Here is a 27,110-nt window from a genome sequence, read left to right as displayed (position 1 = left end):
TGTTGCATAAATAGATGCCTATCAGGCGAGGAGCTCCATGGGTAGATATGTAATTATACAACTTAAAAAAAAAAAAGCATAATATTTATACTGCTGCCGGGATTGGCTTCAATCATGTGCATAATACATTTATTTGAAAACATCCTAATTATGTGTTTACCTGACAGAAGGAGCCATTACAATCACCCTGGCACATAAACCCATTTTATAAATCTGCCTGCTTTTGCCTTTACCCAAGAGACCTACACCAACTGCACATTTATGATTATTTATATAAATCTGCGAAATATATAAATAATAGTATTCTTAAAATATATCATCAAAGCACTCTGGACTTCTTTTTCTCTTCATTCTAGATCGCTGCAAAATGTTTTATTCTCGGAGATTTTTCAGAGCAGGGACGTTGCGTTTTATGCGCGTGGGGAAAGAAAACACATTCTTAACACTCTGGCAATAATAACAAACTCCTCGAAAGATTTAAATTAGTTAGTTCCCTGAATTAAATGTCCCATCTGCTTCCCCTCCTTCCCCAGGCCTCTTCTCGCCGCCCACCAGTGCGCATGCACTGGGTTTGCTGGTTTTTGGGGATGCTGCCCAGTTCCAGAGGACTGCCCAAGGACAGCTGGCGGCTGCGGGAGCCGGAGGCAGGCCAGGGCTGGGTGCACGTTCACTTTAAACCCGGGGCACTGAAGCGTTTGAGAGCAAGAAAAACAAGTGTTAAGAATTCTAGCAACTTTGCAAACAATCGTAAGGGGAAGCGAAGTGGATCTGGGGCTTGGCGACCTTGGCAATGGGTTTCTGAATAGTGCTCACAAAGCTAAAGTAAATTCTGATTTCAGGCTGGCTTCATCTTATACTCACAGGGCTCGCTCTGTCTCTCCCCACCCTCTCTCCCTCTTTTTTCTGTCTTAAGAGAGAATACTTCACTTATACTAAAGAATGGCCTGGCAGCCTCAGCTGAACATCACTTCTGCCTCGTTAGAGAGGAAATATTACTTGTAAATATTTTCAAACATGATGTTTTGTTGACTCCTTTTCTGTAACTCATCCTAATCATTAGCTTACATTTTAGACATTTGTAACTAAAATGCAATCATTTACATTTACTCTTCCTGTAGTGAAATATTTTAAAATTTAAAAAAGTGGGGGGGGCACGGCTCTCCTTTCTGGTTGCATGTCCTGCCAGCCTGATTACACAATCTGTTACAATTACGCCGAGCTCTGCAGACCTTCAGGGAGCCATGTTATACAGTAGAATGACTGCTAATTGCTATGGGTAAAACCTTGAGCCCATCGAAGTCAATAGCAAAATTTCTACTAATTTCATAGAGAGACTAAGACTATCTTCAGAATGATAAGCATCAATATTATTCAATTTACTAACCTGACTGAGAGGAAAACCAAATCTATCATCAATATTATATAGAGGCTAATAAACTCCATTCCTTGAATACTCAAGTTACCTGAAAATTTAAAATCTTTAGGTCATCAGTATTAAAAATACAGAACGCCTTAATTTAAACTGACTGAGCTATTTCCTTCTAACACAATTTGTTATGCCTCTGCAAAATTTTATGACGGAAAGCTGTATGACATGTCTGTGGGGTTTTTATGCCAAGGCAAAATGCAAAATGGCAGGATAGATCTGCTGAGAGGCTTAAAAATGTCATCTGGGCTAAGATTTGAGATCCAGAAGAATTAGTGTAAGCAAATTGTGAGCAACCAAAAGAGGGTGAATGAGATGTAGGACGCATCCCAGCCATGGCATGATGGATGGCTCCGCATGTTGGGGACGTTAGGAACAGAGGCTGCTGCCTGGCGGCCCGGCTCCCACCTCCTCAGGGAGCCGTGGCCCAGCTCCACATCCTCCAGCATCTCCCAGCTCTGCATTTGCCTTTCTGACTGCTGCAGACTTCCTCATGTTTCTAGTTTAGAGCACAGCCTTTGAGTTGTCCAGCCTCCTGCTTGGCTCCATTTCTGATCCCTTTCACAGCCATGCCCATCTGCCTCGACCCTGCTGTTTATCTCCCGTAAGGACAACACTTGGATGCCTATCTATGTCTAAATTCACCCTTCCCCGAATCCATTTCCAGAACTGACTGATGAATTTACTAAACTAGATACACCATTTTTTAATATGATGGGGAGAATTTTAGAGAGGAATTGGAAATCAGACCCACGGTCTGAAGTGGGAGAAAGCTCTCGCCAGCACTGACTCATTTGCATCTCTTTCTCAATTTCGTATTTATTTCAAATTATCATTTCAGCTTGGGTTGAGCAGTATTTTTCAATGCTGGAAGATAACCGCAAGCCAAACAAATTTAAGAATCAGTACAGAAGAACCCAAAATCCTGACTAATCTTCATCATTTTTTAAAAGGAGAATCAGTCAGGATGAGACTAGAAAGCCATGCCTAACATAATTAATTTTTAAAACCTTTTTTTTTTGTAAGTGTATTTGGAATGAAAACAATCCTAGCGGTAATATTGCTCTATTACTAGAAATGAGGAAATTGTGAAAGCATAATTTTTTATAAATCATCATCCTCCGTCTTCAGAGGAAAAGATAGATGACATTGTCGTGTTAAATGATGGTGAGACATAATTAACTCTCGTTGATCATGGAAGGCATTGCATAGCACCATTTTTAAATCTGTAGCTTAGATAGTTTGCATCTGAGAATTTCATCGGAGCCAGCCAGGAAATTATCCAGATGATTGCTGTTGATTTTCAAGAAGTTTGGGAACTAAGAAAAGTTCATGGATCTGTTACAAAACTGACACTGTTTGAGAATTTAAGAAGATACACAGTGGTGGTTGTCCGCACCCTGACAACTAGCCACAGCAAAAGAATGAAGTGAGTGAAGCAGCACTTTGGTAAAGAATTAAAACTGGAAAATATAACTCATCCTCACTGAGTTCATGGAAAATTCCAACTAATTTGATATATTTTTTGAATGGCCAAGATCAATTTAAAAAAGCAATAGTTTATTAATACCACCTAGAGCAAGGCTTCTAATTGACTAATGCCAAACATTCTCCTTAGCAAATTAGAAACATACATATAAACATGCTAAAGATTAAGTGAGTTGGATGGTGGTTCCTCGACAGTTTTGACAGAGGTTTGGCAGTGTAATGGTAAACGAGGATTACTCACAAGAGATGTGACTAGAGAGCTCTAAGGGATCAGTTCCTGGCCACGCACAGTTCAAAAGTTTTAACAGTGATGAAGAAGAAAGTATGAATTGTTAATCATTACGTCTCTAGATGATACAAAAATTGTGGAAATACTGGAATGCAGAAAGCCCTGATACTAGAGGAAAGAAGACAGCCTGCACCAAAGGCTTGTGTTGGCAAAGTGCCTTCTTCACAGTATGCCCTAAAATAGCATTTGCATTCGCTATCAAAGGCTAAGAATATACTAGAAACCATAAGATTACACTTAATACTTTTTATAATACGCATGTAGAATGTTATACAGCTTATAGAAATCTAAGAACGTGTGTTCAGTCACTCGGGGCAGGGAGGCATTAGCTGGAGCTGCAACACAATGGCACTTCTCAGCTTCTAAAAGAAAATTTGCAACCACAAGATTGTGCTCCATAGCCACAAATGTGCCTATCCTTCATGAATTTGTCTAATCCCATTCTAAGCCTGTTTATGCTCTACAGTATTTTGTGGCACAATTTTTAAAGTACATATATTTTTGTATATTATATATATTGTAAAGAAAAGCATTTCCTGTTGTTGGTTTTACACCTGTGACCCATTTCAGCTGGGAGCTTGCCAGTTCCTGTGTAGTGAGAAATAGTGTATAGTTTATCTTTGATTACTTTCCTTATATCATTTCTGATTTTACAGACTTCTACTGTATCTCCTCAGCGCTGTCTTTAATGGAGTACATAATCCTAATCTTTCCTTGCACAGCTGTTGCATGAGTTGCTGCCCTCACAGACTCCAAGAAGGTGATGGGGGATTGTGCTAAAATCAGTGAACACCAGTAGATGCCTTCCTGGCCCTTTCGCCCTGCTGCCATCAGTCACAACCCAGGGTTTTTCTAAGCCAGAAAAGGTAAGTTTGTTTTCAGTTTGTGATATAATTTTGTTTGATTAATCTGCTCAGTCACTTCTTGAACCCTATCATCTTTCAGGGTGCTCAGCATCCTCTGGCAGCAAGTTCCTCAGCTCGTTTGCTTCTCATCTAAAGGATTATCTCCTTCACTTGGTGTTGAACTTCCATCTGGTTACTTTGCTCGTGGCCCCAGCTTCTTATATTGAAAGAGGCAACAGGCAGTAAATCCCACTTTGTCTTTTCAAGACTGCTCAGGATTTTATAAACCTCTAGCACAGCTGTGTCAGTCCAGGTTAGGTGTCCTAAGCTTTTCAGTCGTTGCTGTATTCCTGTGCACTTGTGCTCCTTGGTGCTCTGCTTCACTCTTTTCCAGCTCTTCTTTCTGCTTTTTCAGACAGGAGACCAGAACTACACCCAGCACACATGGCACGTGGGTTTTATGGTGACTTCATGCTGTTTTCTGTTTTGGTCTGTATTCCTTCCCCAACCATTCTCCTTGCTTTTCTGATCTCTGCTGAACACGGGCATGACATTTCCAGACGTTTCTCTGTGATAACCTTGAGATCTTTTCTCTGTGTGGTAATAGTCAACTCAGAACCCAACGTGTGTTTGAAATTAGATTTGTGTATTCCCATTACATCCCTTTGCAGATATCTACATTGATTTTAATGACATTTTATTGTCCAGTCATTCTGAATTGTAAGATCCTTCTAATCTCTTCATGGTGAGTTCTTGTCCTTTAGCCTCGAATAATACTATCAACAAATTTTGTCACTTCACTGTTCACCCTCTTTCTTTTCCAGATATAAGGTGACTACACTGATAGTGTCAGCTTTCATACCTCTTCCAATACATTGACATGATCTTTAAGGAGGGAAGGCAAATGAAGAAGAGGGAAGGAACTACTAGTACAGGCTTCAGTATTCAAGAAATGGCTGAGGGTGGATTAAGAGGGCAAAGTTTCTCAATAATTCTCAGTACCAGATTCACTTCATAGACCAATGCTGAGTGGTGAGGTACTGTTTTCAGAGAACCTTCTGCAGTGAGTCCACAACCCCTTTCCTGGTGACAGCAGCTCACTCAGAGTCCACGATTTTATGGGTAGAGTTCAGGTTATTTTCCCCCCTGTGTATTATCTTGAAGCTACAAACACTGAATTTCATTTGCCATTTTAAGATTCACTTGCTTGGTATTATGTGATCACCCTCCTCTCTTTGCAATCAACTTTAGCTGTGTTTAGCTTCATTTCAGTCACTTGAATGATTTCATATAATCTTCAGACTGTGTCATCTCACTACTCACCCTCTGCTTCCAGATTTTTGTAAAGATGTCTTGAGAAACCTGTGCGCCCGTGATGGAGCTAGGGAACCCAGCAAATGGTATTTGCCAGCCTGCTGAGGGTAAGTGGGTGGTGAGGGAGGAAAGTGAGTGCTTGTGCTGCCAGTTTCCTGCTCTGGGGAAGAAGGTCCCTCCAACTGGCATGGACCAGCACTCCGCCTGCCAGGAGCCACGGCTGTTACCCCACAGCCACCCTTCCTGGCGTCACAGGTGATAAACAGCAAGGAGTCATTTACTCAGCAATCCAGACTGCTGTGTATAACACAAGAGCAGGCAAACAATATCTGTTTTAGTATGAGCAATAGTAAACTCATTTATCTGAAAGCAAAGAAGGATGGCTGCAAACGGGGAATGAGGACTTTGGAAGCAGCCTTTCTGAGAAGGGCTCATGGGTCCTGGTGGAGGATCGCCCGCACAGGAGCTGCCAGCCTGGATCGGGGCCACAAGAGCTGGAGAAAGTCAGGATGTAGAAATGGAGAACCCAAATGCTGGCCTCTGTGCTTGGCTCTAGCGCAGCTGCTTTATTATTATACATGATAATATGTGTTTAGATATGATATAAAGTTTTATTTATTTATTATTTTCAGGTCCATATTATGTAAAGCTTTATTATTTCCTTTGATGGGATTATTTCTTTTGATCACATTTCCTAGCCACTGGATGGTGGGCTCACCTACAGCTCAGCTGTTGCCTCAGCTCAGAAGTTGCTTGAGATTGGTGGAGATGGGGGGAAGTGGGATGCCGGCAGGCTGAGCAACAAGCACCAGTGAGCTACGGCCTGCTGAGTTGCATGAAGTTTCCAGCAGGTTGCCACAGGGCTAATACTTAGGCAGAGTATTAATTAACATCTATAGTAATGATCTGCAATGGAGTATTAATAGCACACTGTGAATGCAGCTCATCCCAAAGCTCAGGGTGTTGTAAGCGCCAGTGAGGAGAGATAAATAATACAAAAGGGCTGCGAACCTCAGCAATACGGGCAGGAAATACCGCAGTAAGTACACCCTGGAAGGACAAGTATTATTTCAGGAGGAGTCATTCAGACCATGGGCAAATGGAGTCCTGTTTCATTTGTCCCTGTCTGGAATCTCAAAATGAGTGTGTTTGGCCTGGTCAGGAGCTCATGTGTCAAGGGTGCATCTGATCAGGGTCCCTGCTAGAGGCCTCTGAGCCTTGCAAGGAGAGGGTGGCACTGAGAGAGGCAAAGGCAGCTGTGGGGACCCAGGCTGCCATCGGTGCCATGAGCACACCCCATCTGCACAGTAACTCATAGCAAAGCATCCATGCTCCTGTCTCAAGGGTCTTGTTGAGTGAAGTAGCCCAGAGCAAGGCAGCTGCATTAACCCCAGAGCCTTGAGAAGAGCCTGTGAGTCTGTGAAACCTGTGAGGAGGCCCAGCATGGGAGGCTACTTGGTTTGGGTAACGTAACAGGATATAAACAGAAATTCTGGGCTGAAATCAATCAGAAGATACTTTAATGAATAATACTGACGTGTTCCTCATGGTGATACTGCTGCAATGAGGGACACATCCCCAGCACCAATAGTGGAAAGGAGAGCAAACCTTCGGGAGCACCATGCAGGGAATCGTGTCCATCAGGGAAGAGTCAGGCTGGTTGCCAAAGAGCTTTAAATTGCCAGCTCCCCACAGCTCCTTCCTGGGTGTCCCGTGGGATCAGCCTAGGGTTGTCTCAGGCTCCGAAGATCCTCCAGGGTTGCAGATGTTGCCTTCTGAACTGCCTCTTCACCACTGTGTGGCAGCACCAGATACTGCATTTGTCCTTGAGGACACGCTAGCTAGAACACGCTCTGGTTTTATGGACGTGGTGGTGGGACCCAAACCTCCAGACAGCTGCTGTGGCCTGGCCGTGGGGACAGGTGGCAGCGTGGCCAGGTCGCAGTGCCGGGCATTGTTTTGTTGGCGAGCCGGAGCTCTAAACTTCACTCTGACTTTCATCTGCAAGCAGTTAGCAGCATGTGAGGAGCAGGCTGGCATCATCACAGGCAGTTCCATGTGGCCTTCTGGCCTGGAGCTCAGCACCCTGCCACCAGCGCTGGCTGCTGGGGGCTTCTTGCACCCAGCCTCCTCCTCCCCGCCTCAGCTGCAGGCTGCGTGCAGGTCCTTCCACTGAGGCCATCTTCCAAGGCTCTGGATGAATTCTCTTCCTTCATTTATATTGTTACCTTGAAGGTATTGATAGACCGAGACTGCATCTCCTCTGACTCCCGACATTGCTAATTTATAAAACATTGGTTCCTTCAGTCTTTCATCAGCACGTGCTTTAATCCTGGTCTCATTCCTATGGCATACGTCTGTTCCTCCAAAGCCTTGAGGGATATTTTTTGTATTTTACCCACGGACACACCCAGCACTGTGCTGCCCACCCCTCTGCCACCCAGGCCCTTCTCCCACGAGGAGGCAGGAGGGAAGAGCCCTGAGCTAGAGGCCTCTGTCCCCATGGCTGGCACCCCAGGCAGGTGGGGTCAGAGGGGGTGAGGGACAGGGAGGGGAAACACACCAGCAGTGCCACCAGCAGCCACACAGCCTCTGGCACTCAGTGCTCTTCCCAGCTCTTGCTGCTGAATGGCGTCAGCTCTGCTCAGAGCTGTTAAACTGCAAGATTATGTGGTATTAGCTTGGCTCTCACCTGTTAGCCTCCATCTCACTGCTTTCCAGATATCTGAACTATTTATTTTCTCTCTCTGAGGTCACAGGCTGCTGTATCTTGCTGCATTCAGCCCATGGCTGAAAGGTTTCCAGGCTGCTTTGGATGCGTCCCAGTCTGTGACGGGTGCCTGCTGGTGACACTGGTATGAATGGTGTTAATTGTTTCTCCGTTTAATGAAACCTTAAATGCAGGTGCCGGTCCTGTCTCCTGTGGTAATGTCACTAAAATTGTTCCCAATTTTGAAGTTCCATTTTTCTGGCTACTATCTGAGTCTGTGACTCATCAACCAATTCCTAGCCCACACCAAATCCTGTGTAACGATAGTTTTCATCCAGTTTTTTAGAAAACTTTGTTATAACATGACAACAAGAACTCCTCCAAGGAGACCAGCCAGGCTGGCAGCTGAGAAGCTGGCTTCACACAGGGGACAGCCTTCTCAGGAAGGGAAGAGGATTTGTTGTAACAGCTGGAGGTGGGGTGGCTCAGAGAAAGTTCATCCACACCTGCACAGGGTGCAGAGTGACTCTTTGGGTTGCCTAGGGCATGCAGTTGGGTGCCTTGCAGCTGCTGATTACAAAGCAGCCCTGATTACTGCAGAAACCCCAAAAATGCAAGCTGCTTGCAAGGTTCAAGGTGCATCCTGCATTATCTTCCTAATTACCAAATTTTTGTGCGCACCACTTACGAGCTCTTTGGGATGCATCCCTGGTGTGAGCTGTGTGCAGGAAAGAGCTGGGTAAAGGGAAGCTTCCCCATCCTCAATAAAGTTTATGCTGCTTTACAGTGCTATATAAACCTCTCTCAGCTTTTGCTCCTCAGATCACAGCAGCTCTCTCATATCTTGTTCCCTTCCCAAAACAAGGAAGGGCTGGGGAGGGCGATGCATCTGCCTCCCAGAGAGGGAATGGGAGGCACAGCAACTCAGCAGGGTACCTGAGAATGGAGGTTATTGAAATTCTTATTTCCAGGGGAGTGCACTTAAAAAAGCTGTGGATTATTTCCCGATTCCCCACTTGCACCAAGCTGCCGTCTTATTTTGGAAAATAAAGGGTCCATGTGCAAAAGCAAAAGTAGAGTACAGACATACCTGCTCCTGACACACTGGAAGATCTGAAGCATATTTTTGTATGCAGGAAAAAAGCGCCTGCTGCAAGCAGGCTTCCTGATCCCTGAGCTCCCTGCAGCTGTGTGGAGCCCTGGGCAGAGGCTGCCAGCTCGGTGAGACAGTAACAAGGAGAAGCAGGGAAGGAGGAGACCAGGGATGAGAAAAAAAAAAAAACAAAAAAAAAACAAAAAAAAAAAACAGTTTGAAACTTGCCTGCCAGAACTGCGGGAAGGTGGGTGGCAGACTCCTGCTCCGTCTTCTCAATCTTTCCTGTAATGGGATGCACATTTGGCCTTTCCCAGGCCCCAGATAACTCTCATGATGAAGGGAAGATTATTTTTCAAGATGGTCTTCAGAGATTTCTTTTAAAATTCTCCAGCGTGCTGTGTCTGGACCTGCAGATTTACAGTATGTGGGTTGAGTTTTGTCAGATACTCTTTTACCATCTCCGTGTTTATCCTTTGCTCTTGGCCTCTCCAGCTGCTCTCTCATAAATCCTCTGCTTCCTGCACAAGAATCCCCAATTTCTTCATTATCATTACTGAAACTAAGCTAGAATGGATCTTTCCAGCCCGAGCCACCCTGGAGTCGGCCCAGCTCAGCCTTCAGTTGCTGCAGGACTGGAATTTATTCCCCAATTCCTCTGCCCTTCTGTTCCTGATTTTAAATAAAAATATTAATGCACAAACACTGCAGCGTGACTAGAGCAAAGCTGTCCCCATGGAGGATGTTTAAAATGCACAATTCAAGCATATACTGTATATTACAGGTATGCATCGCTTTGTCACCTGCTCACCTTCATGTGGATCCGGCGTGTTAGTATTTTTGATAGATTAAATTAATAGGTCACGGTTCTGCCCACGTTTATGGGCTGTTTTCTTGTTTCTCATATCTTAGCTCTCTCCTGTAATTCTGATGCAGGTTTCTTTTTATTATTATTATTTTATTTATTTATTTCTAACCATATATTCCTTGTCTGCTGTGCATACCAGCGGGCTACCTGCGAGTTTCTCAGGGGATGCCATGCTCGGAGCCCAGCCGCTCTCAGTGCGGTGCTCCTGCAAGGTGTCCCACGGTCACAGCCCACGAGCGACAGCAGGGCTTGCAGCTGAGCAGGGACAGAATAAGGACCTGGCACTGACCTGCGGGCCCTGGAGCACATGGTGGAGGTGTGCAGGTGAAGGCCTGGCCACCTTCATGCCATCGCTGGGTGCTTGGGCTGTCCTCCTGCCTTCTTTGTTTTTTTTCTGCTGGTTGCTGAGGGCTTGGTTCTGCGAGGTGCTGAGCAGCAGGACAGAACTGCCACAGAGCACTTGGCCTACACATCTGGCACAGGCATGTCAGCACCCCAGCAGTGTTTCAGACACTTGCACACTTATTTTGCTGTGAGAAGGACTCGGTGCCTAGCACATCCTGAAGTCAAGTCTTTTAAGCGAACCCCTCCGTGCTGCTTGCTCACCTGTGGAGTGTGGGAGGCCAGGTTCAGGTGCTGACAGAAGCAGCTGCAGGTGACTGTGGTTACAGAGGGACCAGCCCGAGCACCCCGTGCTCCCACCCAGCCTGGAGCAGTGCTGCTCCCCCAGGACACCCCGCAGTGCTTGCTCTCTTGGCTTAAGCAACTGCAGATTTCCTGAGGAAACAATACTCCACCGCCTGCTTTAATCCCTTTTGCTGCGGTGCAGGCAACAGGACAGGGCTTGTGCTAGGCAGGCTCTGCAAAGCCAGCTGTGGATGTGCCAGACGCTTGGTATTTTGCATTTGGCTGTGCCGAGCTCTCCCAGCGCCGGCCGGCATCCCAGGCCCGCTGGCAGCGTCCCCGTCACCGCGGCCCTGCCCTCTCGGCGCTCGCTCATCTGCCTGCGCGATGCCAGGCAATTTCGGACTGCAGCGCTGCTCTCCTGAGGAAACGCCGGCCATAGATTTCGGAATGGATATTGCCAAACAGTATATTGTTTTCATAAATCTCTGTAGATCTGCTTTATATCCTGGAGGCTAGACATTCTAATTATTGCTTCTATTTTATCTAAATTGGCAACAAAGCCGTCCTAGCTCAGCTCAGAGCCGGTACAGGTAATTCTGCTAGACCAAATTTGACCTTTTAAAGTTCATTCTGAAGTGCCTGCTGCACTCGCTGCAGCTCTTGCCTGGGTCTCCCGTTCTGCTTTCCTGGAGCCATTGCCCAATTTAAAACAGCAGTCACCATAGTTTTAATACATCGTACCTTAAAGACGTAGGCAATTACTGTGTGAAATATCTCAGGAGCAGGACTAATATCAAAGGGCATTCTCATCCCCTTAAAACACCCAAACAGCATATTAAAGATCTCGCTGAAGTTAGATTTAAGCTCGTCTCTTCACAGTTTATTCGCTGAAGAAAATGCCCTTCATTTCACAGTGATTTTTCTTCCTTTTCCTGAGAAGGCGCCTGTCGTGCAGGGCTTTCACAGAGCAGTGCTCACGTGTTGCAGCTGCATTTAAATAATGTAAACCAAAGCATCTCCCTCCTTAAGCTGGCTTTTCAATGACAGACACAGAATTAGCTCCATCTGAAATTCCTTATCCTTTCAATAACTTCCAGATTTTCTGTATTATGCCACATTTTTACTGTACCCCATAGAAGTGGGATTTTTTCCTGTGGAGAGTTCATCAAAATAACCCATTGTCTGAGTTCAGTGCCGTGTTCCCTTTCCAGCCAGCCCCAGCCCAACCAGATACCTGAGAACCCCCCCAGGCAGGGTCTGTTACAGGGAGTGCTTTGCCTGTTTGGCAGCTGATTTATTATTATTATTTTTTTAAATGTAAATGACAACCTTTAAAGGAAAGTGGAACTTAACTGTGGCAAAGAGCGTGGAATGGCACCGGGTGAATATCTCCCTACATGTCATCCCATGGCATTTGCAGTAAAAATATTTCTAATTTCACAATTAGGAGAGGTTCTCAAGTGGTGCATCTGGATATAATTGTTGGGAATGTATTATCTGGTGTTTGTTTAAAGACAAACGGTGTTGTGTGTTATTATTCTTTTTTATATCCTAAATGTGAAGCAGTGTTTGCTATAGGCTCCTGATTAATTCCCTCAGCTGTAGCACCATGCGTTGCCTTGGAGTGGTGATTTTGGAGATGTTTTTTGCCTTCTCCCAGCCCCAAGGTGACTGCTTGACGCTTCCCCCCAGTGCAGGAGGCAGCCCCTTGCCCAAACACCCATGGCCCACTGCTCATATCCCACAAGGTTTTGGAGAAAGGCATTAAAACATGTTGCAACTGCCTTCTTCAGCACCTGAAGGCAAGTAACCCCGCATACGTGTAGTTCCAGGTGGGTTGAGGCGTGGGTTTTAGGCAGTATTGATGACTTTTAGTGGATGCACACACATTTCTCAGTTTTTGCCCTTGGAAGTTTCACTGCTCGCTTGAGCATGTTTGCTCCCCTGGAAGGGTTCACTCTGCTGATATCAGGGCACGGGCAGCCCTCTCTGCCCTCTCTGCAGAAGGCACCGTGGCATGGGTGTGTGCTCCTGGAGACAATTATTTTCTGCTTCATTTGTGGTATGTTTGACTATGCATAATGATTCTCGCCTTGCGCCTTCAACAAAACTTAGCAAATAGGGATTTCCACCTGTCAGAAAATGTCTTATTTCTACTTGCTTTTTCCCATCTTTCAGCATTTTGTGCTCGGAACAACGCAGCGTAAGTAGCTGCTTGTCCTGTGGCAGAGGATTCGGAGGAGCACCTGCAGCCGCTCGGCCGCCCCTCTGCCCAGGGCGAGCTGCAGCCCGGGGGCCTCTGGCCAAGGCACAGGTCATGGCAGCTCCTCCTGGTGCTCCGTAACTCATTTACCTAATGATATTCCACATACAAGCCTGTCTGTTATTAATGAGTCACTAAGTTTTCAAAAACCTTGCGTTTGAGCTTTAAGGTTTAAGCCCATCACGTGTGCATCCACTGATCTGCATTGCAATTAATGATGAATAGAAATGAGCTCTGCTTCTAAACTTGCTCAGGTTTTTTTTTCCTGCTGCTGTGGAACCTCACACGCCCTGAGATGGGCACCAGGTCCTCGTCCCCACATGAAAGCTTTTCATGGCTGCCACAGTGGCTCGTGCACCAGGGGACATAGACCCAGGTCCTGCAGAGCTAGGAGCAATGGCAAACATCTGCAACTGCTCCTCGATCCCCATCTCTTCTGGTGACATTCTTGCAATTCCCAGGCACAAGTGGGCATTTGGATCAGCACTGGCTTTGCTCCAGGGCAGCCTTCTCCTCAGACGACCTCATTCCTTCGCTGTCATCTCCAGGACACTGCTCGTTTCTCCCCTTGGCAAGCCTGCACGGGGGCGGCTGGCACGCTGCTCCTCCCCACGGTGCCCCTGCCGCGGTGCCTCCACGCGGTTCCCTGACGGTGTTTCCGTGGCACAGCATCCCACCAGGCCCCTGCTCTGCCAGCCACATCACAACTGCTGTCACGCACGAGAACGTCTCCTTCCTCCTGCTTATTCCCTCGCTTTCAGAGTCAGTTCTGACATACTCTGCTTATTCCCTCTCTAATTCTTCCTCAGAGTTTCCTCTTCTCATCACAGACTCATTTCCCTGCCTGTGCAGACTCACAAACCCTCGTGCAGAGCCCAGTTGTGGTGAGCCACTTCCTTCAGGCTGCCCGGGCCCTCCTCTTGCCCACAGCTACCTTGAGCAGGTCCTGGACCTCCCTAGCAAAGGAGATATCACATTTCCCAAAAAGAAGCAGCAGCACCACCCCGGTGATGTGCCCCCACTGAGGCTCTAGCTGTTACCCGAACAGGAGACAAATAAAACAACAACAATAAAAAATCATCAAAAATAATCAAAAATCACACACACACACACACACAAAAAAAAAATTGCTTGGTTCCAATGAAAGCTTTTCCTCAGCTTGTTTCACTTTTCAAAACCTGAGCCTGAGATCTTTCCACCCACCCTCCCTCTCTTTTGCCCATCCACATTTTGTCCATCTAATAGTTCGTGGATTTTCCTTTTGCTCCCCTCATTTGCTTCTTTGGAAAAAATAAACCAAGAAAAAAAAAAACAGTTTTTCTTATTCTGACATTCCAGATCACCAGAATTAGTACTTCTTTTTTTTTCCCTCTTGTCACTTTTCCAAAGTTGAGGAAGTTTGGCCCCATTCCAGATAGAAAGGGAAAAGTCAGAAGGCAGCCCCCACCCACCAGCCGTCTGCTCCGCTTCAGAGCAGGAACAAGTCACGGGAAGAGATGGGAGACGAGGCAGGGAAATAACACACCAAACTTCCAAACTTTTTCATTTCAACAATTTCTTAATTTCTTAATTTCTCAATTTCAAAAAAAAATCTTATCAATAAATTAAAAGAAAATGCACAAGGAGAAAACACTGCTTTTGTTCCACAGCATCTTTTCACACAAATGCTTGGTGAGATGTGTCCGGAGGATACTTGCACAGCCGCCCTGCGGGCTGGGTGCTCTGCTGCCCAGCACCCTGGCAGGGGACTTGGGTGTCACATTGTCACAGCCCCCAGCCTGGTAGGGGCAGGAGTCACTAAACCTCCCTGCAATGCAGAGGTGGAAATGCCATGAACACCTCAAGGCCAGGACAGGCAGTCCTGGTGTCCCCAGGGGTGGCAGAAGCACCCCTGGGTGCAGAGGGATCACCTGTGTCTCTCATGCCCACCCTATGGGGCCTCTCCCAGAACCTGGATTACATTTCCGATATGTGAATTTACTGTGAAATCAATAAATGTGCTGCCTTCTGTAGTCAGTTCTTCCAGCATCCCCTGCTAGGATCTTCCGTATTGTTTCCAAGCTGAGTTTTTCCAACATCTGCTTCGGCTTTCAGATCTTGTCGTGCACTTCTCTGCGAGACTGAGGCTGCTGAACTGTCAAGAACTGTTCTCACTGAGATCAGGGCATCCCTCAGTCTTCTCTCCCGCAAGCTGAGCTGTTTGTGCACCCCCAGTCTTGTACCAGAGCTTGTTTTCTGATACCTGGACTGCATGCATGGCCTTCCTTTGCAGAATTTCTGTGTCCTTCTTAATTCTGGACACCCGAGCTGGAAATAACATCCATAGCAATGCTTTCAGCAGTAAAATGAATAGAGGCAAGATTGCTCCCCTACTTTTCTTTGATATTCTCCCATTATATATTCGAGGAAGGTGTCGGCTGCTTTTCAGCGTGCTGTTGAAACGAGCTCATGTAGAGGCAGGTACCTGCAATCATTCCTGAGACTTCTGCGTCGCGGCTTTCCAAGCCCCGTCCTGGAGATAAGGGCAGCATGCCTCCCTCCCAGGTGCCTTGCCTTGCACGCAGCTGTATGAAAATGCATTTAGTTGGATTACAGCCATTTCACCAGGCAATTCAGAAGATACTAGAGCCACAGCCTGGCCTGCTCGTTATTAACATCCCCGCCAGTCTCTGCATCACCTGCAGACCTTGCAGGCTCTTCACAGCCACCACAGCCCCTCCTGCTCATGGTGACCATCCGACAGAAGCACACGTGGTGTTACTGCAGGAGTAGGTTCCCCCAGGGACCCCAGCACCAAAACCCCCAGTAACCTCTGCACCGCGAAGTCTGGCTGAGACAGGTGTGAGTCCTTCTAGTGTGTGCCCTGGTTGTTCCTTACACAGTGTGGGTTTTTTAATCCAATTGGCATGTGATAATAAGGAAAATGTTCTGAGGAAATCCAAGTTTGCTCTACTGGTACACTTCCCTTTATCAGCCAGACCTATAATTCTGTCCAAAAAAGAGACCCCACAAAAATGCATAAGCAGCAGGGTTGAAACGCAAGTCCCTGGGCTGCGCCTTTAAATTTTTCTAAATACTGGAACTACACTGACATTTCACCAATCTTTTGGAATTTGCCCATTTTTCTAAGATCTGCTAAACCAAAGCATTGGCTTGAGCTAGTTCCTTCTAGACTCTTGAGCATCAGCTGTCCGGATGATCTGCAAATGCTGAATTCGAGGAGATCATGCCTCACATCCCCCATTGTTACAGATGGCAGGATTTATATTCCATCCACAGTATCATCTGGAGATGAATATATCCTCCTGCTTCATTCCAAATACAGAACAGAAATATCTACTAAACATTTCTGCCTTTCTGCACCAGTCACCATCTGGCAAGAGCAGGCAAGGAGCCGTGCTGAGCGCCAAGCTCGAGTGCTCCCGCGGGGATGCTCGTGCCATCCCCACCACCGCACACGCGTGGGGCATGGTGTGGCGCCGTGCCCGGGGCTCTCCCCGCTCCTGTGCCCTCTGCAGTGAGCAGGGACAGACCCCCAGCCCCAGACCCCTGCCCCAAGGGCAAGCTTGCAGCCTGGCAATAGATTCCTGATTCAACCCTGAGCCAAAGGCCCCATTACCATGTAAATCACTGCGTGAGGGGCACCGGAGGGCAGGGAGAGGGGAGATGCCTGATGGGGGAGGCTGAGATAAGGGTGCTCTGATTGAAATTCAGAAATCTTCTTTTCTTCTTTCCCTGGCTACTCAAAGAACAGATTAAAGCCGAACAGTCTTGCATGAAACCTGTTGGGGGAAAATACTGCAAGAAACACCCAAACAGTGACTTGAATGTGTTTGCAGTGCGAGTCACCTCTTGTCTCTCTCCAAGGGGCTCCCTTGCTCGAGTCCCCACCACCCGGGCGCCAAGGGCACTCGGTGCCATCACACACAGCAGCTGGGCTGCCCACCTGCAGTGCTGGTGGCCACAGCCCCGGGCTGCTGCTAGTGAGAGCCCAGCAGAGGGAACCCAGCCTTTTCCTTCTTTGACTTCGGTGTTCTTTATTTACTTCTTATTGCATATGGCAAAGCCAGGAGGAGAGAGGGTGAAGAGTGAAAAAGGAATAAAATAAAAACATAAAATAAAATAAAATAAAATAAAATAAAATAAAATAAAATAAAATAAAATAAAATAAAAGGCACAAAGCCTGCAGGGGAGAAGGGAGGCGTTCCCGTGAAGGTGTGCCATCCTCGGACGTGGGACGCGGTATTCCCTGCTCCGACGTCTGCAGCACTGCTTTACAGAGTGGGACATGGGCTCAGCGCCAGCACTCAATCTGCTTCTTGCAGTGCTTGCTGCAAAGGGTGGGGGTCAGCCCGGCTGCGCCCCTCTCAGCATCACCGACCCCATCAATAATGGATGGCTGTGGAGCCAGGCAGCGCACTGCCAGAGCAGCGCGGACATCTGACACCCCCAGCAGTCCCCTCCGGCACAGGGCTGCTGGCGGATGCTGCCTGCAGGAGCCACTGCTCATCAAGGTCACTTCTGTGTCCTGTCCCCGGTGTCTGGGCTGTGACACGGGGCATTGGCACCCACCAACACCCAGTGAATGGCCAACGCCGACTGGTGCAGGAGGCACCATGCCTCAGGGGTCCCTCTGAAGAGGCCACCCTGTTGTCCCCATGCACCGAGGTCAAAATGTGCAAAAGTTCACTTGGAAACACAGAGGAATGCACTTTGTCCATCAGACTTCTCCCATCAGCAATGAGAACCCATTTTAAGCTCCACTTGATTTTAAAGAGCTGGATTCTGCCTCCACCAGCCACTCCCAAGGGGGTGCACACGCACCCTTCCTAATGCTGGCAGTGCCCCCGCGCTGCCCGGTGCCCCAGCCCCTCCAGCCCTGCGGTGACGTCTGCCAGCTATTTCTCTGATGTATTACAAATGCAGTGGCTGCTCCCCAGCGCTGGGGGCTCCTGCCTCCCCCCGAGCCCTCCCAGCATTGGGGTGAAGCTCTGCGGTGGGGACGGTGCCACTTTGTGTTCACCACAGATCTCACCATAGCAGTGGCAGCGATGCTCAGCCCCCCAGGCTGGGGGCACGGCTCCTGCTGTGGCTTTGCTGTGCATACACTGCCAAACCATGTTTTTTAATTTTTTTTCCTTTCAGCATCCTTAAATCCCTCTCCTGTTTGCCTTTTCGAGCATCACTAGCGCTTCAGCGAGGAACCCGCAGGGACTGGGAGGTCTCGTATCTGAACGGAAATGTAAAGCCTTGCAGCGCACGGAAACGCCGGGGTTATTTTTTCACCACGTGTGGCATTTTGCTGCATCTCACCCGCCCTGCCACCACCCATGTTGTGACCCGGCTGTGTCCCAGAGCCACTCCGCGGGGGCTCCAGGGGACTCCAGGCACTGAGGGGACGCCGGGGGGACGTGGGGGCGGGCGCTCCCCCCGCACGGGGTTGCCATATCAACAGGTCCCCGGCGGAGACCCTCGCTGCGGATGCAGCATTATCGGAAGGCGTGGGAGCCCTGATGTGAGCCTGCCTGGCTGGCACCAAGCCCCCAAGCTGCTGCGGGCTCCCCCCAGCCCCATGTCCCCCTCGGATGCCGTTGCCACCCGGGTGGGCTGTGGGATGCTGAGCCCAAGGCTGGGCGAGGAGGGGGGAGCGGTGGGGACTGGTGGCTGCTGCTGGTTCCCTCAGCATCCACATCAGGAGGGCAGCAGGGAGCTGCCTGTCCCCATTTCGGGGTGGGGAGAGGAGTCTGTATCCAGCTGCCCCTTGAACGCTCACATGGTTGCACTGCATTGCCTGAGCAGGAGGCTGGGAGAGCAAGGGGTGGTCACCCCAATCTGCCCAGGGCATGGGGTGCCCCAGGAGCCACCCAGGATCCTGGGGGGAGAGAGGAAAAGGAGGAGAATGTGTACATGGAGTTAACCGAGACCTGGGAGAGCTGCAGGATGGCGAGGGGAGGCACGTCCCCAGCTGAGGGCAGGGGCCCCACAGTTGACTCAGGCGGCGGCAGAGGGGAGGAATTTGCTCGTGAGGCACTTGCTGCTTCAGATAGTTGGGATGCCTGGGCCGAGGAGGGTGTTTGCATTCCCTCCCTTATCTGCTGCCCCGTGGGGCCCCTTCAGCCGCCGGGCAGGTTCTGGGGGTGGGGGAGTGGGGATCCAGGCGCCAGCGCTGCGGTGGCTGCAGACACCTGTGGGGCCAGGTACGGGGCCAAGGATGGGGCCAGGGCCGAGGCCAGACCCCCCGCCGCCCGGCAGCCCGGCTCTGCTGCCCACCCCTGCCCCTCATTACCCCAGTAATGCCCCACGGGTCTGCTTTCACCCCATGAGGAGCCCCAGGGCCACCCCTGCAGCATCGCCCCCGAAGACCACGGCCCAGGTGCTGCTGCCTCCTGCTCCCCGGGCTCCCCGCAGGTACACTGAGCGACACGGGGCCTGCGGAGAGCCTGCCGGCCCCGCTGCTGCCCTGCGCTGGGATGACAACTGCCCGTTGATTCCTCCTCTGCTTCCTGGCTCTCTGTGAGCCTTTGATCCGTGGCAATACTTTGCCTCTCGCTCCACGACAACTTAATTTCTATAGTAACCTCCTGTGCTGGAGCTTGTTGAAAGGCCTTTTGAAAATCTGAATAAACTATGTCGAGTGGTTTTTCTTCTACCCACTCTTTACTGGAGTATTAGAAGAACTCTAATACAACAAATGAGGCTGGATGCTCCTGTGCGGAAGCTGTGCTGGCTGACGCCGAGCACGTTGCAGTGTTCCAGCCGCTCTGCGTGCCCCAACCAACCCCACAAATTCGGCACGGCCACCCCTGCGCGACCCCACACTGCTGAGCCCCCTGGTTCAGGACAGCACCGGCCCCGTCCTGGGCCAGCGGGGGGAGGGGCTGCAGCTAACTGCTCCGGCTCGTTACAAAAGTTTAATTAATCCACTGAAATTTCCTATCTGCAAATAACTCAGACCTTATGAAATTCCAATAAAACCATTTATCACAGCTGGCAATTTGATGCTGCCAGCAAAGCTCGTGGACGCTCAGGGAGTAATTGATAGCCTAATATAATTTTAAATTAGCGTTTGTGTTATTAATTTCAGACCTCAGAAAACACCCCTTTGTTTGGAGTGACCCCCCTGTCTCCTGCTGCCTGTCCCACCGGGGCTGCCCGCGGAGGCTGGGGTCCCCCCATGTCCCTGTGTAGGGCTGTGACACTGACCCCTTGCCTTTGGGATGTCCAGGTGGGGCCCAGAGCCCTGATCCCAGGCCCCATCCCACCGTTTCTGGTTGTGCCAGGAGCAGCTGAGCACCTGCTCTGAGTAATTCCAGGTTGCGCATCCCTCACCTTCGGCGGCAGTGGGATCCCTCACCGCAGCCCGTCCCTGCTGAGTAACATCGCCGCGTGTTGCTAAACACCACCGCAGCCCGCTGCAGGGCGGCTGCATGTCGGAGGTGGGAGAAGGAAAATGATCCCTGTACTTACGTGGTCCTAACTCCACAATGCGCTCTAAACCTTGCAAAAGATGCCGAGGAAATGAATGCGTGATGACAGCTGCGGTGACAGGCGCAGTCCCCCCGCTACAGCACTCACCGGTGATTCACAACGGGAGCGGCACGGAGAGGAGCCCACGGCGGGGTGAGTCACGGGGAGCCCCCGCCCCGGGCAGGACCACGGCCACGCAGAGCCCCCTGCCCCACCGAGGGCTGGGGACAGGGGGGACGATGGTGCAGGAGGGGCTGGGAGGCGAACGGAGAGGATGGTGAGATGCGAGGCGCGAGCACGTTTGATGTGGTTCATTAGTTAATGGGCGCGCCGGGGCTTTGAAAGTGCAAAGCACTGAACAGGTGCAAAGGAGTTCGTGTTTTAAATTAATCTATTTTTCCCCCTCTTTTTCTAAGTCAATGCCACGAGGAGCAGCCGTGCGTGTCCGGCCATGAGCAGCCCGGCTGCACTGGCACTCGGTGAGGCCTCCAGAAATACGGCTGGGGCTGTGCACGGCTGGTGGCACCACAGGGCCTCTGCACCCCGGGATGTCCCCAGCCCAGCCGCATCCCCTTGCCCCGGCAGGACATGGGGTGCAGCTGCTTGGCCCCTTCCTGGGGACCATCAGGAGCGCCCCAGCCACGTACTTGAGCCGGGGAGCTATTACCATGTTAAAAATCTGGACACGACGCCGTAATGAGATTTGCAATTTGTCCCAGGCAGGCAGGCTGCAGCGTGCGTTCCCCATTAGGGGCCGCGTGCTGCTCGCAATCACATTAGTGGGGCTGGGATTTAGCAGCAGGAAATCAAAGTGCTCCCTGCAGACCCCAGTTGATAGCCGGGCAGCCAAGGGATCCCGGGAGCTGCTCATCCACCCGTGGCTGCAGGGGGGCCGGGCTGCGCTCTGCCCACCCACTACCATTGCCCCGCAGGCACTGGGACCCCCAGGGATGCTGGCCAGGACCCGGCCATGCCGTGCTCTGCTCTGAAGCCCCAAAAGCTCCAGGTCGCAGGGAGCTCCCCCCGGCTGCCTAGCCTCATTCACTTTTTTTTTTTTCTTTTTTTTTTTTTCTTTTTTTTTCATTTTCTTTGGGATCTATCAGTTAAACAGATTTTAATCTACGCAGTCTGGAGCTATTGATACCATGCCGCGCTAATTCGTTAGCAGGCTGTCAAGTAGCTGAAACTAAATGCCAAATATTAAATGAAGTTGGTGTGGTGTGAAAGGGGCCAGCGCTGGGACCCTGCTTCCCCTGGTGCCAGGGACCATTTGCGGGTCTCTCCCACACACCCTGGCCACGTCCCGAGGTCCCGGCTGCTGCTGCTCTTGGGACCCACAGAACCCCCCAGCCCCACAGGTTTGGGAAAGCAGGAGCTGCCCCACTCCCTGCCTCCAAATACTCCCTGATCCCTCCCCTCTCTGCCCCATGGCAGGGCTCTGCCCCCAGCCCGCTGGGTGCCCCCTTTGCCCCCCACACGGCTGCACCCTCGGCCTCACGGCACAGCGGAGGCGGCCGTGCAGGTGCGGGGGGCACTGCTCCCCGAGCACCGCGCCGAGGCGATTATTTATTCGGTGAGTTATGACTTTGTTTTCCCCTGTGTAAATATCTGGGAAGCACAGCTAATGTTCTGTGCACAGCCGAGGCAATTACAGCCCTTATCAGAGCGCTGCCACCCCCCCCCCAGCCCCCTCAATGCAAATCAGCCCCGGCTCCCCCCACGCCCTGCGTGCAGGGAGAAATTCACATGGGATCAGCCCTACGAAGCCAGCCCCGAGCTGCCCGCACCCCTCTGCCTGCCCAGCCCTGCTCCAGCCCCCACGTCGGCCAGAGGAGCTGGGGTGACCTGCCAGCTGTGCACGGGCTGCCCCCGCCAGCTGGGCGCTGGGTTCCCTTCCAGCTGTGCCGGGGGCTGCAGATGCTGAGGGGTGAGCCTCCCGTTCTGTGTGGGGAGCCTCTGCAGCTGGCTGGGGACGGGATGGGGCTCCAGCCGAGCAGGGCTGGCCCCCAGCTGTGCTTGCGAGGGCCGCTCCAGCTGTGCTGGGATGGCTCAAGCTGCCCCCAAGGAGCCCCACGGCCCGGCACAGATGGGTACAATCCCAGACCACTCTCCTGCAGAGCAGAGCGGGGCTGCTGATCCCATCCCAGGGCTGCTCGTTAGCCCTAACGAGGCGGGGAGCCAGGCAGCGGGGGCACCCAGCCCGCCACAGCCCGTGCCCGGCAGTGGAGACTGCGCGGCGGCCGAGCCTCCCGGCCCCAGCCCCTGGACGACAGGCAGCCCCGAATCAGCTTCATTAAGAGCCATTGATCTGTTTCCTGCTTAATATATTTTTCATTTCCAAATGTTTTTTTCCAGGCTCCACAGCGTTTGCAGCTTGTACCAATTAAGGCGGCAGCACAGAATGAGCGCTGCAGCCCATTAATTAAACTTACAGGGGGAGATTAAGTGCCCACTCCATCCTCCCTGGCAGCTCTCTCCGAGCAACAGGCAGGCAGGGGACCGGAGCACGGCCGAGCGCTCATGTGCCGCTCGCCAGCCCTCCATGCCACCCCCCTGACCCGCCACGAGCCCCCAAACTGGGCGGGCGCCCATGGGTGCAGGCATTGCCTGCGTGGGGGAACAGGGGTGTGCGGCTCCTGCACACCGTGGCTCAGCACAGGCTCTGCTCCAAGGGGGGCACTGAGCTCGGTACTGCCTTGGTGGTGGTGCAGCCATCTGGGGAATGGGCACGGGGCATGTGGGGATGCTGCCGTGCCCTCTGGCTGCTGAAAGGCACGCGGGCAGCTCCTTGCATCCCCTGTCGGGATGAAGCACACCTTCAGGGATCACCCCAGCCTGCAGCGAGGAGCCAGCCACCGGCACCAACACCACAAGGCAGCCGCGCTCGCGCTGTCACACGCAGTTGCCATGGAAATGGTGACACTGTCACAAGCAGCCATCCTCCAGCCCCGGGCCCCTGGGTACCACACGACCCCGCTGGCACCGCAGGCGTGTGGAGCTGGGGCAGGGGCTCCTGGGGATGCCGGTGGGACGTCCTGCCCCAGCGGGAGGGGAAGGAGCAGCAGCTGCTTGGGTACAGCCCGGGCAGGTACACGGGTATGGAGGGCTCACCCCATCTCCTGCTGATGAGCCCCCCAGGCACAAACCACTCATTTGGACAAATGCTGGAAAAGTGGAGAGGGGCCCAAAGCCTGCAGAACGGCCACGGCTGCTGGAGCAGGTGAGCTCCCCGTGGTGGGATCCTTCTGTGGGATCAGTTGGAGGAACCGGGGAGGTTTCGCCGTGTCTGGGATGCAGCCGGGGCCTCTGCCAGGCTGACTGTCCAGGTCTGGCAACCTGCGAGCATCTGTGGCTGCTGCTCCCTGCCGCGGCCCTGTCCTCACACCTCTGTGTGCAAAATGCACGGAGAACAAGCTCCCCATCGATGCGCATGAGCATGGTGACGAAAAAGTGACAGTGCAAACAGCAAAGGGCAACTGGGGAGCTGCGAAGCTTTGGCAAGCAGTGGAGCATCCACTGGGATTGTGTTGGCAAGGAGCTCGGAGGGACAGCGGGGCACATCCCAGCCCAGCGCTCACACAGCCCTGCTGCCTCCTGGGCAGGAGCCGAGGCCAGACCGAAACTGTCTGTAGTTTCCATCAAAAGACAAGCTAAGGATGCAAAAGCTTTGCTGGCTTGACTTTGTGCGGGTGATACAGAGGCTTGAGGGATGGTAAGCACAGAGATCATTTGCTGCAGCATCGCAGCCTGAGCGGGGGGCACAGCAGAGCGAGCTGCTCTTGGCAGTGACACCTGCAAGGGGTGTGACCTGCAAGGGCGACACCGCAGGGGGCTTTATGGGAAGAAGTGGGGTGTCCTCCTTCCTAACACAGGCTGCTCTCAGAGGGGATGGAGAGGATGGCCTTGGGGGGGAAACACCCCCACTAGTCGTGTTGGATGCCTGGTTTGGCCCTGCAGGCATGCAGCAGCCTCAGCCGGGGTTAAGGCAGCGGGGTGAGAACTCCTGCAGCGGGTGGTGGGCTCAGAGGGGCTGGGGGCAGCAGAAGGCCCGGCCTGGCTGGGCACACGGGCTGCGGGAAGCTGGCTGCGTGGCTGCTCCCTGCGGCGCTGCAGGGGCGAGGGCAGGGTGCCCATGCCCAGCGTGGGGCACCCACCCGGCTGGGACCCCCGTGCAGCCCTTTGCAGCATCAGCACAGCTGCTGGAGCACCAGCAGGCATTTTGGCACCCTCCTGAAGCCCAGACCTCGGTGCACACCCCTGAGAAGTGAGAGCAGCCCGCTGGGAGCAGAGCGGGGCTGTGGGGTCGGGCCGGGCTCCGCTGCGCCCATGGCAGCGGCACGGTGGCACCCGCTGCACGGCTGTTTCCGTGCCTCGTTGCTTTTGATTTAGCAGTTGCTAGAGAAACTAAAAGTTGCAGTTTGGGGAGCATCTGCATTTTAATGAGCAATTACCAGCAGTGCTGCTCTGGCCCAGCTGTTGCTTGCAGGGTCCCTGCTGCTACTGGGGGCTGCCCTCACCGGGGCCAGGTCGAGGCTGTGGGGCTGTGCCCGTGTCCTTTGGCGTGTCCCCAGCAGGTGCTGGGCAGGACACCAGGGCTGGTGGCACTGTGGTGCCCTGCTCTGGGTGCTGCTTGGTGCCCCCTGAGCCCCTGGGGCAGATGCCCTGGCCCTGCCTGCCCTTGTGCCTGTGCTGGCCGCCCCGCATGGGAGGAGTGCTGTCCTGTCACCACCATTGTCCCCTCCAGTGTCCCCCACTGGAGCAGTGGGGCCAGACAAAAGGGGGGGGCAGGACCAGGGGCAGGACCCCCACACCCTTTGCAGCCCCTCGGTGTCCCCTGTCCCCTCCCTGGCTCACTGGGCCAGCCTTTCATTTTAACAAGGCTTTCAAGCTTAAGTGCTGCTTGGCGTGACTGGGAAAAATTGATATTTTGAGAATGAGCTTGCGAGGGGCCATGAATAATTCACGCCGGGGCGGATCCGTTCCCATAAACAGGTTGCTAAAAAAAAAAAAACAAAACACATAGAGCTTAACAAGGAAACAAATTACCATCCTGCAAACCCCAGGCCCTGCTCTGCCTCCCCTGAATCTTTAATCTCCAGAAACAGACTCTGGTGTGCACAAGCATGGGACCCTTGTCCTCTGCACCACATCTGGGGGACCCCACGCAACACAGGAGCATCCCAAAACCTGACCCAGTGCTGCGGCGGAGAGCCCAGGACCCCCAGGCAGTGGGGACAGGATGGGGCCACCCACTGCCCGGGGAGCACCTCCCATCGCTCGGGGGTCCGGCTCCCTGCACAGAGCTGGCAGCCCGCGGCAGCAGAGTCTGTTTGCTGCCACCCGGCATCGCTCCCCGGCTGCTGGCTGCTGGACGCCTTCCAAGCGAGGCAGCTCGGTGACACTAATCCAGCTGGATTCCTAGCGTGGGGACCCCAGAGCGCCCTGGGGATGGGATCCAGGGCCGGGCACAGGACTGGGATGATGAGCACGGACTCATCCCCTCCATATGCACACCCCAAACTTGTCTGCCTGGGCATTCAAGGGGTGGTGGGGGAACCCCCAGGTTCTCCAGGTTCACCTTGAGCCCCACGGACAGTGCCCAGGCCCTGGGGACAAGGGCACATGTCAACACTGTCCCCAGGGATGAGGGCACGGCACTGGGGCAGCGATGCCGAGGACAAGCCCTATGGCCCCGCCACTGCGCTGGGAGAATTAGCGGTAATAAGTCATGATCATCCCCTGATGACGAGCACTTAATGTGTGCCAGTTCTGCTATCAAAGTGCCTCTTAAACCCCAATCGCCCTGTCGATAGCGGTGGCAGAGGCTGATGGATCCCCAGCCGCCCGCTCGGGGCGCTCCCGGCATGCCCCAGGCGGGAGCATCGATTTCCCTCTGCTGCAAAGAGGCAAATATTTGAAAAGTGATAAATAAGGGGAGCTGCCGGCTCGGCTGCACGCGTCAGCGCCCGGGATTAAGGCAACGAGGTGAGACTGCCCAATTAAATCCCAATAAAAATGGCTGCAAATTCAATTTTTCCCCCCGTCCATATCCATTTCCAGAGCCGAGGGTGTGGGGGGGAGCTGATAACACAGAGTTCATCGATTGTCACTGCCAGGAAGAAATCTCTCTGAATTCAATTAGCCTGGAAAACATGCTGGGCAGCGCGGGGAGGTGGCTGCCCTCTGTGAGCACCCGCCGGGCATGGGGTGATGACACCCACAGGTGCCCACAGCGCCTGGAGGGATGGAGCATCGCCCTCACCATGCACCAGTGTTTCTCCTGTACCGGGGAGGTCACCCCGGGTCTGGCACCCACCGGTAGCAGCAGCAGCTGTGTGAGTGAATTAAACGTGCCCTTTATGTTCCCTGGGTGGATGGCGGGTGACAGGGAGCTGCCTGAGTGTCCCCAAGTGTGGCTGCACTTCAGGAAGGTGCCTGGCCTGTGCTGACCCCATAAGCAGCAAGGCTGGCCCCCGTGAACCCCAGCCCCAGGGCATGGGGAGGGCAGCAGGTCCCAATGGCGTGGGGAGCTGGGGGGGCTGGGGGCTGCAGCTCTTCCCCAGCCCCGGGGCTTCAATGCGGCGCGATGACCCCGCTGGGATGAACAGCCATCATGTCTCATTGCCTTGGAAACCGAGCAGCAGCACTGCAAAGCCTTCCCTCTCCTCCTCCTCCTCTTCCTCCTCCTCCTCTGAGCTGGGCCCGCAGGAAGGGGCTGGG

The 27,110-nt window shown here is 52.2% G+C and overlaps 2 long non-coding RNA genes across 2 annotated transcripts; both read right to left on the bottom strand.

The window, feature by feature from the left end:
- Positions 1–6,677: 6,677 nt before the first annotated feature.
- LOC118171105 lies at positions 6,678–7,379 on the bottom strand. The gene is made up of 2 exons (XR_004753040.1): positions 6,971–7,379; positions 6,678–6,859 (listed from the first exon to the last, which is right to left on the bottom strand). It is a non-coding gene; the product is annotated as an uncharacterized LOC118171105 (long non-coding RNA).
- Positions 7,380–14,989: 7,610 nt separating this feature from the next.
- Positions 14,990–16,820, bottom strand: LOC118170989. The gene is made up of 2 exons (XR_004752980.1): positions 16,543–16,820; positions 14,990–15,487 (listed from the first exon to the last, which is right to left on the bottom strand). It is a non-coding gene; the product is annotated as an uncharacterized LOC118170989 (long non-coding RNA).
- Positions 16,821–27,110: the final 10,290 nt, after the last annotated feature.

Source organism: Oxyura jamaicensis, chromosome 8 (genome assembly GCF_011077185.1).
Source record: "Oxyura jamaicensis isolate SHBP4307 breed ruddy duck chromosome 8, BPBGC_Ojam_1.0, whole genome shotgun sequence".
Classification (NCBI taxonomy): domain Eukaryota; kingdom Metazoa; phylum Chordata; class Aves; order Anseriformes; family Anatidae; genus Oxyura; species Oxyura jamaicensis.
The sequence above is the reverse complement of the archived record's forward strand: the minus strand, read 5'-3'. Positions and strand labels throughout refer to the sequence as shown.